We start from the raw sequence: 9808 nt of genomic DNA on the forward strand, positions 1-9808 counted from the left end.
ATCACTGTCATATGGGTATTTTGTAAACAATCTCAGTTGGGTTAAGAATATAACCTTAGGGCTTCCCTGGTGGCGCAGTGGTTGAGAGTCTGCCTGCCGATGCAGGGGACACGGGTTCGTACCCCGGTCCGGGAAGATCCCACATGCCGCGGAGCGGCTGGGCCCGTGAGCCATGGCTGCTGAGACTGCGCGTTCGGAGCCTGTGCTCCGCAACGGGAGAGGCCACAACAATGAGAGGCCCGTGTACCACAAAAAAAAAAAAAAAAAAAGAATATAGCCTTAACAGAGAATTCTTTATTTTGTCCAAAACAGCAGAATAAAAACATCCTCAACAATACACAAACCTATGTATAAAATATAGAACATCTCCAGTATATCTCCTTTTCATGGGATCATGCCAAGTATAGGCAAGAGAAAACTGATTTAGGCAATGACCCAATTAGCCAGGCATTAACATTCAAAGACCAGGTAAACAATAATTTTATCCAGAAAAGCTGTATGAAAGAGTTCCTATGAAGCCGATTCACACACTATATTCTCTGTTCCTGGTCATTTCATGCACAAGTTGACTATCCTTAACCATGCTTCTTCGCCTTCTTTCACAGAAGAAGGATTATTTGGAGGAGTGGTACTATAAAGGTAAAGGGAATACCTATCCCAATACCAAATTTTCACCATGAAAAATTATAACAACAAAGCTTAAAAAAAAAACACAAAACACGTGGGATTTCAGAAGTATATACCCTAATAATTTTTAAGAAAGCTCACCATAAATACTTCCAAAAACAACAGGCTTTACAAAAGACTGTACAATATCCTGTGTATAGGATATAGGATATTCAGGCCATTTGCCAGATTCACTCAGTAATACGTTTCTGATGTACGCTTTCATTTCAGGAAGGTCAATAATCACCTGATTTCTTCTTGACCTAGTGATCTGTTGTTAGCCTACTCCTGATAATGGGAGAGGAAACTGATACCAGTTTTAAGTCAGCTGGTTCTCCTTAAGTCTCAAGGTTTTTATTATATTTCAACACCATGTTATTGTGCACTTACAGAAGCAATCTCTCAGTCATGAAAAATAAAACATCAGTTGCAGGACTTACAAAGTAAAAAGGGAAATTCTTTCCCAAACCCTTTTTTGCTTGAAAAGTTCAATTAAATTCAAATGTACAAGACCAAGCACAGGCACTTTCCAAAAATCAAAAATGAAGCCAAACCATGAAATTACTCAATAGTTACAGAAGACAGCTCTGATTTTGGGGGGTCCTCTCTGGTTGCCTCGGCACAAGCACTGGTCTTTGGCTGCCCTGGCATTTCCTCCTCTTTTTCTGTCAGCCCACCAAGAGACCCCAAGGGAAAAGTGCTTTCACAATTCTGGGTCGAGGAGACCTGTGAAATTACAGGCATCTGGACAGAGGCGTTGTCTTCAAAACTGTGTTCTCCACGATCATACTGAACAAGGGTCTCTTCTTGCTCCTGGTTTAAGTAGTCCGGTACTAGGAAATCACTGCTCTGGAAGTAGTTTGCTAGCTCTGACGTTTCATGGTTCAGACTCCTCAGGTGCACGATTAAATTTCCAGAGTTGGTGAACATGGCGCCACATGTTCTGCACTCGTAAATCCGAGGCTTGCGGATAATGTGCCGGGAAACCCTCATGTGGTGTTCATATTCCCCGAAGGAAGTGAAAGTGGCACTACATATCTGGCACCGGAAACAGCGTTTACCTTCACGCTTTGGGCGATGCATCTTTAGCGAGTAAGCCCTGGTGAACTTTTTCCCACAGCGGTCATACTGAAATGGTTTAATTCCTGAGTGGATGAGCATGTGCTGTTTCAGGTTCTGAATCGCACCCCACATGTTGGACACCGAAAAGGTCTATCTGGACCATTTGGACTTGGCCGTTCTGTGCTGCGATCATCATCATCTGCGTGAGCACTGGTGCTAGAAGTGCTCTGAAGTGTAGGTAACCCTTCAGTGACGCCTTCATCTACTGAACCTGCGGGCGGCGGTGCCAGGGCCCGGAGGCCTGCTGCTCCTCCTCCTCCTCCTCCTCCTCCCCGCCAGGCTGAGGCGGCGAGGGGGTGGCGACGGCAGCCTGGGGGGAGGGGGCGGAGCGCGCGGCCTCGCTCCCTCTCTCCTCCCCCGGGGGACGCAGCTGTGTCTTTTAAAAAAATCATTCTCTCTCTCTCTCTCTCTCTCTATATATATATATTTTTTCTTTTTTTTTCTTTTGGTTGCACCGGGTCTTAGTTGTGGCAGGCAGGCTCCTTAGTTGCGGCTCGTGAGCTCCTTAGTTGCAGCTCACGGGCTCCTTAGTTGTGGCTTGCAGGCTCCTTTGTTGTGGCATGCAAACTCTTAACTGCGGCATGCATGTGGGATCTAGTTCCCTGACCAGAGATCGAACCCACATCCCCTGCATTGGAAGGCAGATTCTTAACCACTGCGCCACCAGGGAAGTCCCAGGAAGCTGTGTCTTTATAATTCATCATCTTACAAATGGAAAGGGTCTCCTGTATTTGTTTTTTTCTTTCCCTTTTTGTAACTACTCATTGTTGGCTTGTTGTCAATTTTCCTACCTCTATTTTTTATGTTATAAATAAGAGAGACAAGAGGTCATTCAATGAACGTTAAATTTTCCTTTTTCTCATCTAAAAATGTTTTTGAGAGTGTTTATATTAGAAAACAATAGACATACTCTTTAAATTTTCATTAATAACTTAGTTATCTTTATATCATAATTTATATGTTTTAAGTTTTATTTTGCTCAGAGTTTTAACTCTCATCTAAAACTTAAACTTTTCCACTTGGAAGGCACCTTTTCCTAGGAAAAAGACTTTTTAAGTTTCAATATTCTGAAGACTACACGTTAACCTACTTGAGGCCTTTCTATAGGCCATAGAGTTTACTGCTGGGCACTTGCAGACAGAGTGACAGCCCAGTATCTATCTTTCCTCACAGCCTGGAGATTTTTTCCTCAGGCGCAATGTCTCATTTTTTTTGAAAATCCTTATGATCCCTTCCCCTAGACTCATAAAGTCTTAGTGGTCTTTTGTCACCAATATAGGAGTCCCATTAAATTTGAGATATTTTACTGGACTTTATTTTCTAATTTCCTCCATGGGTGAGTCATCCTATATACTGCAAAGGCACCAAGGGAGGCTCTTGTCCTCTGTCTTTAGTGGCATATCTACACTGGTCTGCCAGAACAGAAAGCTTTTACTGCCAAAGGCTTCAGAAAAGCTAGAGTCCCTTTTGGGGTCCTACATCCTCCTGGGTACATATGGACTTTCACATAGAAAAGTATAACAAAAGGAATATAACAAAATATTGTCATAATATATAACAAAAGGAATATATAACAAAAGGAATATAACAAAAGGAATATAACAAAAGGATATATAACATATAACATATAACAAAAGGCCATATAACAAAAGGAATCAGTAAGCTCTTAGGCAAAGTGAAATAATACAGCAGCCCTGTAAGAACAAGGAAAAGGATGCAAATGTATTCATTAAGAAGAGAAAGCACTTTTTCCCAGTGGCCTTGAGTTTCCTAGAAAGACCTTCACTTCTTTTATTTTTCAATCTTTAATTTTTAAAATTGGGGTATAGTTGTTTTACAATGTTGTGTTAGTTTCTATTGTACAGTGAAGTGGAGCTCCCTGTGCTATACAGCAGGTTTTCATTAGTTATCTATTTTATACATATTAGTGTATATGTGTCAATCCCAATCTCCCAATTCATACCACCCTCCCTTCCCCCCTTGGTGTCCATACGTTTGTTCTCTACATCTGTGTCTCTATTTCTGCCCTGCAAACCAGTTCATCTGTACCATTTTTCTAACTACACATATATGGGTTAATATACGATATTTGTTTTTCTCTTTCTGACTTACTTCATTCTGTATGACAGTTTCTAGGTCCATCCACATCTCTACACATGACCCAGTTTTGTTCCTTTTTATGGCTGAGAAATATTCCATTGTATATATGTACCACATCTTCTTTATCCCTTCATCTGTCAATGGACATTTAGGTTGCTTCCATGACCTGGCTATTGTAAATAGTGTTGCAATGAACATGGGGTGCATGTGTCTTTTTGAATTATAGTTTTCTCTGGGTATATGCCCAGTAGTGGGATTGCTGTGTCATATGGTAGTTCTATTTTTAGTTTTTTAAGAAACCTCCATACTGTTCTCCATAGTGGCTGTATCAATTTACATTCCCACCAACAGTGCAAGAGGGTCCCCTTTTCTCACACCCTCTCCAGCATTTGTTGTTTGTAGATTTTCTGATGATGCCCATTCTAACTGGTGTGAGGTGATACCTCATTGTAGTTTTGATTTGCATTTCTCTAATAATTAGTGATGTTGAGCATCTTTTCATGTGTTTGTTGGCCATCTGTATGTCTTCTTTGGAGAAATGTCTATTTATGTCTTCCACCCATTTTTTGATTGGGTTGTTTGGTCTTTTGATATTGAGCTGCATGAGCTGTTTATATATTTTGGAGATTAATCCTTTGTCTGTTGATTCATTTGCAAATATTTTCTCCCATTCTGAGAGTTTTTTCATCTTGTTTATGGTTTCCTTTGCTGTGCAGAAGCTTTTAGGTTTCATCAGGTCCCGTTTATTTATTTTTGTTTTTATTTCCATTCCTCTAGGAGGTGGGTCAAAAAAGATCTTGCTGTGATTTATTGTCAAACTGTGTTCTGCCTATGTTTTCCTCTAAGAGTTTTATGGTGTCCGGTAAAGACCTTCACTTCTGCATTTATCCTCTGGGGGTCAGCAGTTCCCCGTAAAGGAGGAAAGATACCCCTGGGAAAGGTGAGGGCCACTGGCAGTCATTCATTTCGTTTCTCATTTTTCCTGGCGGTGAGGGAAAACTTGCTTCTTACTGGGGCTGGACACTCACAAAAAAATCCTCACTCACCTGAATAAGATTTAAGCTGAATCACCTCTCAAATGTAGAAACACTTATTCAGAAAGGACTATTTTGAGTCAGCTACTCACAGATGGGTCTCCACCTATTGTATGGACCCACCTTTTGTAATATCAGTACAGTAACAGCAACAACAAATACCATACTTACTGAATTTTCTTACTAAGATTTTCAGCAGTGTATCATTATTAAAAGTTATTCATATGTTTATCACAATTATGAAGGAACTTATGAAAATCAAGTCTAAGGGCATAAAAAATGGTCATACTTGTTGAATAAAAAAATAGAGATTATATGTTATATTTACAGCATGATTTCCTTTCTGGAATACACATACCTACAGGCATTTTGAGAAAATATTTCTGGAAAGTCATAACCAAAATTTCAACAGTAGTTTCCTTTGGCTGGTGAGATTACAGGAGTTTTTACTTCCGGCTTTAACTTCGTCTGTGTTTTCTAAATTTTCCATACTAAGCATTAAAGTATGTACTATAAAATAGTATATAAAATAAAGAATAGAGATATCATCAACCTTAGAGAAAAAATAATAGTGAAATTCAACATTTAAATGAATATTTAAATGTGAATAGTCTCCATGTTAGTCCTACACTTTCCTGTTACATGTCCTGGCTTTTATTTATTAATATTTACCTAGCATATAGAACTAGCATAAAGTTGTTTGGGGGTAAATAAGATTTCGGCACTGAGTGGTAGTAGATGTTCAAAACAGAGAGAAAAAATGCAGGAGAGAGGCATCTGCTCATTACTACTCTTGCAGGGCACCTGGGCAAATGTCACTGCCCACGTCGTTTTCCTTCTACTCTTGGTCCATCAGTTCTAGATTTCCTCATTATAGGACTCTAGAATCTTGGAGGAGGATGGGCCACCCCTGTCATCCTGTCCTGCCCTTCTACCCAGCTCAGAGACTCTTCCCAGAATACCTCTAACTTCCTGGCCTCTCCTTCAGCACCTCCAGAAATGTGGAGCTCAGTACTTTTGCCTGAAATACTTTCCCCCTTTCTCTGCCTGCAGCACTTCTACTCATCATTCAATATTCAAATCAGGTGCTCAGTTTCTCAGGCCCATGTGGCACAGTCATTGGTGCTTCTGAGTGTGGACTCTGGGGTCAGAAAGACCTGGGTTCAATCCTGCCTCTTCTGCTAACACTTGCTGTGTGATCTTAGCCAGTTTATCTCACCTCTCTGAGCCTCGGTTTTCTTACCTGTAAAATGGGGTTCGCAGATGTGGTCATGTGTATGGGCTCTTCATGTGGTGTCCAGTACGTAGCAAGCAAGTAATAAATGGTAACTGCTACCACTAACATCAGTGGTTTCAACGCTGACCTGCAGATTAAAATCACCTGCAGAGCTTTTAAAACATGATTTAATAGGGCTGGGCTGATGCTCCTAGCAAAGTTTGCATTGTTTGAAAGTTGCCTAAGTGATTCTAATGTGTAGCCTGCCAGGTGGGGAACTGTTACACCAGCAGTTTTGAAAGTATGGTACCTGGACCAACAGCACCGGGGAAACTGTTAGAAACTCAAATTCCAGGGCCCCCTAGCAGACCTACCAAATGAGAAACTCTGGAAGTGAGCCCCAGCAATCTGGGTTTTAACAAGCCTCCCAGGAGATTCTGAGGCATGCTAACATTTGTGAACCACTGCACTAGATTGTAAGCTAAGTAAAGGCAAGAACCGTTTGTCTTGTTCAATGCCGTACATGTTCTTAGGGCTTGACACTGTGCCATACACAAATTCAGTTTAGTTCAACCAAGAAATGTTGGGACTTCCCTGGAGGTCCAGTGGTTACGACTCCATGCTTCCACAGAAGGGGCCTGGGTTCAATCTCTGGTTGGGGAATTAAGATCCTGCAAGCTGCATGGTGTGGGCAAAAAGAAAGAAAGAAAAAAAAAAGAGAGCTTCCCTGTTGGCGCGGTGGTTAAGAATCCACCTGCCAATGCAGGAGACACGGGTTCGAGCCCTGTACGGGAAGATCCCACATGCCGCGGAGCAACTAAGCCCGTGTGCCACAACTATTGAGCCTGTGCTCTAGAGCCCGTGAGCCACAAGTACTGAGGCCACGTGCCACAACTACTGAAGCCCGCACACCTAGAGCCTGTGCTCCATGACCAGAGAAGCCATCGCAATGAGAAGCCCATGCACCGCAGTGAAGAGTAGCCCCTGCTCGCCACAACAAGAGAAAGCCAGTGCGCAGCAATGAAGACCAAACGCAGCCAAAACTAAAAATAAATAAATAATTTTTTTTTAAAAGAAAGAAAGAAATGAAATGAAGAACCGATTGAGTGCTAGTTTTCTTTAAGGCATTGTGCCTGGTCCTGGGGATACGATGCTGTACGAGACAGGTGCTCGTCCTCAGGTTGCTTGCAGCCTCTCAGACTCAACTCTTCCTTCCTGCTCTCACTGCTCTTTAAGCACCTACCGTTGTAAACTTTATGCTGATTTATATATATATTTTTATATGTCTGTGTCCCCCACGAAACTGATCTCCTCAGGGCAGGAACAGACTGTACTCATTTCCTAGGAGATGCTCAAAAGCAGCTGCATTGCTGGGCCTGGCTCTGCATTTAAGACTAATGGAATGTGTTCCCCTAATGAAAAATGATGGAGGGAAAAGGCTGGTGTCAGTCAAGGTTTTATCAGGGAAGCAGAACCACTGTGAGGATTACGGTACAAAAGATTTACCTTAGGGCTTCCCTGGTGGTGCAGTGGTTGAGAGTCCGCCTGCCGATGCAGGGGACACGGGTTCGTGCCCCGGTCCAGGAAGATCCCACCTTCCGCGGAGCGGCTGGGCCCGTGAGCCATGGCCGCTGAGCCTGCGCTTCCGGAGCCTGTGCTCCGCAACGGGATAGGCCACAACAGTGAGAGGCCCGCGTACCGCAAAAAAAAAAAAAAAAAAAGAAGCACAAATGGATGAAGCTGTGTGGTTCCAGAGCCAAGGTCATGAACATGGGTGTGCCTTTGGCTTGGGAGTAGGCAGAGGGTGTAGATACTTCAGAAGAGTGAAAGGTAGGTGCTGGGTCTCAGGAAACTCATGATTATTTTATCTAACAAGGGTCTGAGGTGGAAATACTTCCTGTTGTCGAGTAAAGTGAGACCTGTAGACTTTGTATGCCAGCCCTGAGAGTGGTCATTCTTCTGCTGAGATGTGATGGTCTGGAGATACCCAGAACACTGCCTTGAGTCCCGTCTTGTCTCATCTAATCAGTGCTCTCCAGAATCTTCAGCATACTGGGTCTTAAATGCTCTTTTAGCATGTCTTAGCTCAGGACATGTAAAAGGTACTCTACTGCCTACTTCAATATAAACTCCCACTTGGTAGAACAGGAAACTATACTCAATATCTTGTAATAACCTCTAATGGAAAAGAATCTAAAAAAGAATATATATATGTATATATACACACATATATCAATTATTTGCTGTATACTTGAAACTAACACATTATAAACCAACTATATTTCCATACAATTTTTTTAAAAGCCGTCCCACTTGGGCTTCATTTTATCTTTTCCAAGTTGGTCCCTCCATCTCTTCTGCATCTTCCTGTCACATTAGTCGGGTTCACTGCTCCACAAAGATCCTACTTGGATTAAATGTCTGTTTCATATGCTTTCGTCTAGGCTTCCCAAAGTGATTGTAAGCTCTTCAAGGGAAAGCATTTATGTCTTTTAAAATTTATTTCTCTTCTTTTGCCTTGAGGTTCCCATAGACTGAATATGTGAACACAAGTCAACTAAAGATGAGTAGAAGCACCCGATCACCACACCCGTGCTCTGAGCACCCAGGGAACCCCCAAAATGTGATGAGCTGGCAGGTATTTAAACTAAGACTGACAAAAAAGAGGGCTTACGTCAATTTCTGTCATCTTACTGATGACATCTTCATCTTACTCCGTAATTCTTCTTTTTTTAAAAAATACATAACGATTTTTTTATATATAAATTTATTATTATTTTTTATTCTGCGTTGGCTCTTCGTTGTGGTGCACAGGCTTCTCATTGTGGTGGCTTCTCTTATTTCGGAGCACAGGTGCTAGGCGCATGGGCTCAGTAGTTGTGGCTCGTGGGCTCTAGAGCTCAGGTTCAGTAGTTGTGGCGCACGGGCTTAGTTGCTCCATGGCATGTGGGATCTTCCCGGACTAGGGCTTGAACCCGTGTCCCCTGCATTGGCAGGTGGATTCTTAACCACTGCGCCACCAGGGAAGTCCCTTACTCAGTAATTCTTTAAAATGATTGCACAGGTTTCTCTTTGTTGACTTTCTCTTCAATCTGGATAGTACAATGGAGTGGGATGTTTTAAATAAAAATTCAATATTAAAAAAAATAATAAGTATTTCTCTTTTTCTCAGGACTGACTATGGTAAATAGCCAATGCCTGTGCTTGACTCCATTCTAGTTTACCATGAGCAGGACTCAGAACAGTACCAGCCAAATGAGATATTTCATAAAGGTTTTGGAGCGAAATAATAATCATCTCAGAATCAGAAATTATCTTGATGTGTTTTTTGTAATGACAACATTGATGATAAAGCCTCGTGATAATATGGTGTAAAGGTGTTTAAGGACTGAGTTTGAATGCCAGCTCTGTCACATATTAACTTTGTGACCCTGGGCAGGGCTCCGTGAGCTAGTTTCCTCATTGTAAAAGAAAGGTGATCACGGGACCTCAGGGTGGTTGTGAGGACTAAGTTACACATGAAAAGGAGCATTCAATAAATGTGTTTTGCTACAGAAAATTTTAAATCTCTTATTTTTTATTCTACTGGTTTTCTATTTTTTCCTTTACCTGGATCAGAAAGATAATTTTACATTTTCCTTCAACTTTTTTGAAACTTAATATTTTCTGA

General features: G+C 41.7%; 1 pseudogene; it reads right to left on the reverse strand.

Moving 5' to 3' along the window:
• Window positions 1–1016: 1016 nt before the first annotated feature.
• LOC115853333 (zinc finger and BTB domain-containing protein 44 pseudogene) lies at window positions 1017–1827 on the reverse strand (annotated as a pseudogene).
• Window positions 1828–9808: the final 7981 nt, after the last annotated feature.

Source organism: Globicephala melas, chromosome 4 (genome assembly GCF_963455315.2).
Source record: "Globicephala melas chromosome 4, mGloMel1.2, whole genome shotgun sequence".
Lineage (NCBI taxonomy): Eukaryota > Metazoa > Chordata > Mammalia > Artiodactyla > Delphinidae > Globicephala > Globicephala melas.